The 2,806-nt window shown below is 41.5% G+C and overlaps 1 pseudogene; it reads left to right on the top strand.

Annotated features, from left to right (window-relative positions):
• The window catches only part of LOC126513489 (lithocholate 6-beta-hydroxylase-like), a 54,206-nt pseudogene extending 51,783 nt beyond the window's left edge, over positions 1-2,423 (top strand).
• The last annotated feature ends 383 nt before the right edge of the window (positions 2,424-2,806 follow it).

Here is a 2,806-nt window from a genome sequence, read left to right as displayed (position 1 = left end):
GCACGTCTTTAATCCCAGCACTTGGGAGGCAGAGGCAGGCAGATCTCTGTGAGTTCGAGGCCTACCTGGTCTATAAGAGCTAGTTCCAGGACAGACTCCAAAGCTACAGAGAAACCCTGTCTTGAAACCACCCCTCCAAGATGTAAAAAAAAAAAAAAACAAAATACATTTAGACAAGTTGAACTGTTGCCTCCTCCCCAAACTTAACACAACTGTCTTTTGTTCCAAATAAAGCAATAACTGATAAGGTCATTTCTAAACTCAGTATGCAGCTCCTCCCTTCAGTTGTCTTTTCTTTCTGGGCCATTAGAAGAGAGGTAGTTATCACCTCATTTGGCCCCAAGGACAGCTGGGTAGCTGGCCTGTGTGCTCAGTGGTTCAGAAAGATGGACAGAAAAAGACTTTAAGCTAGAAAGCAGGCAGGTCTCTATCTTCAGTCACCCATAAGCTGACATTCTTCAAATTCCTTGAATCCCTGGCTTCCACACCCTCTACCAAGACCAGATCACTCTGTTGGTGGCTTCCCTTCTCCAAGATGGAAGAGACTTAGGCAAAAAGATTAGTGAAAACATTGACTAATGCAGTTCACTATTTATATTACCTAGGGGCTAAGAGGAGAAGTTAGGAAACAAGGCTCAATGCTCCCTGAAGTTCTGGCCCACCATTAAACTGAACAGGCACAACCGGCCTGAGAAATTGAGTCAGGCCCATAGAGGTAAAATGTCTGACATCTGTTCAGGATTGCCTTCTAAGTGTCCACAAACATAAGATTAACTTCATACTGCCTATAAAAACATTCTTCCACACACTTAAAATGTCATCTAAAGGTTTTTTTTTTGTTTTTTTTTTTTTTTTTTTTTTTTTGGTTTTTCAAGACAGGGTTTCTCTGTGGTTTTGGAGCCTGTCCTGGAACTAGCTCTTGTAGACCAGGCTGGTCTCGAACTCAGAGATCCTCCTGCCTCTGCCTCCCAAGTGCTGGGATTAAAGGCGTGCACCACCACCGCCCGGCTATCTAAAGTTTTAATATTCAGCCTTTTCACTTATATTCGCATCAATGAAGAACACAAGTCAACATGTTCCTCCCCTGCAGGTTCTCTACACAATAATTACTTCAAAATGGCTTTATTGCAGGAACAGATAGACTAGTGTCACTACCCAATCTAACGAAGATGTATATATAAAGAATTCACGACATATGAAGACAAAGTGAAGACAAAGGTGCTTTGCGTATATAAAATACTACTGTCCTGAATGTGTTCTGCTTTGCTCTGTGATTCCTGGCTCATTCACTGCTTCTCAATGTGCTTCTTCAACCACGACAGATACCTCTGAAATTAAGCAAGAAAACACTTTTCCAACCAGAAAAACCTATCATCCTGAAAGTTGTGTCAAGATAAAATCACAAATGGAGCAAGAATTTCCCTCAAGATTTCTGCTGTTCTTCAAGGGGGCTGTGCCATCCAACATCAGAAAATCTAATTTGCCTGTGAATGAATCAACTTAATTTCCTTGATGATTAGGTGTTCAGAAGTTCATTGAGCATGCTCAGTGTTTGTGCTGAGTATCATATATTGTGTGATTTAAAGGAAATGAGAGATATGGAGATTTTTCTTCGATTCTAAGGGGACCATCCCCTTTGAGCTCTAGTTTGCTACCTGCATTCTGAGTGTAATAAGCATTTCTCTATAATCTTATCAATCACTTTTAATGAAATGGGAAGTACTGTGGTGATTCTTGAAATAAATCTGTTTCAAATGTTGTTCATAATATTTTATATTACAAACAGAAATCATTTTTCCAAAATATGTGATGTCTTCCTATGCATCAATGGGGGCACTAAAACAGAGTTCATGGGCTGGAGAGATGGCTCAGAGGTTAAGAGCACTGGCTGCTCTCCCAGAGGTTCTGAGTTCAATTCCCAGCAACCACATGGTGGCTCACAACCACCTGTAATGAGATCTGGCGCTCTCTTCTGGTGTGCGGGCATACATGGAGGCAGAATGTTGTATGCATAATAAATAAATAAATCTTTAAAAAAAAAAAAAACAGAGTTCATAAAACTGAGAAACAGCATTTCTGATCATGGTCACTCTGTGCTTGGACCCAGTTTGGTCTCCATTTGACTTACCAGAGCTTCGTGATAGTCACTTTCATCTAGCACAATGCTTGGACATTTTATTTACAGCTTATTAATTTTCAAGATTTTTAAATATAACTAAAATGGGGGGCTAGAGAGGTGGCTCAGTGGTTAAGAGCACTGACTGCTCTTCCAGGGGACTCGGATCAAGTCCCAGCACCCACATGGCAGCTCCCAACTGCCTGTAACTCCAGTTCCATGGGATCTGATGCCCTCACACAGACATACATGTAGGCAAAACATCAAAGCATATAAAATTTTATAAAAAAGTGACAATGGGGTGAAATTTTTCTACCTGATGTTTATGCAGGGCAGAGATCCTTTTTTCCTTTTGGAATCCATCTTGATCTCCTCCCTGTCCTACAACAGTGGACATAAAAGTGGCCGACCGGTCAATGGACTGGGTTACAAAATCTCGTGTCCCAGTCTTATTTGGTATCAGAAGCGTCACTGGTTTCCTCCATTTTAGTTTTGAGCCTTCCATCCCTCCTGAGTTGTTGGGTCTAAAACCACTGCATGGGGCACATGTAGGTGTCTATGTATTATAGTGGAAGAGCAAGTCATGGTAACTTCAGGTGAGATCCAGTAGTGCAGGGAGGGTGTCTACAGGAAAGCAGTTTGCCTGCCTTGCTGGTCACCAAGAGGTGTCTTTACACAATCAACAAGTAG

This window comes from Alexandromys fortis, unplaced genomic scaffold (assembly GCF_014885135.2).
Source record: "Alexandromys fortis isolate MF-2015 unplaced genomic scaffold, M_Fortis_MF-2015_v1.1 scaffold_118, whole genome shotgun sequence".
In the NCBI taxonomy this organism is placed as follows: Eukaryota; Metazoa; Chordata; class Mammalia; order Rodentia; family Cricetidae; genus Alexandromys; species Alexandromys fortis.
Note: the sequence above shows the minus strand (reverse complement) of the source record. Positions and strands in the feature narration are given on the sequence as shown.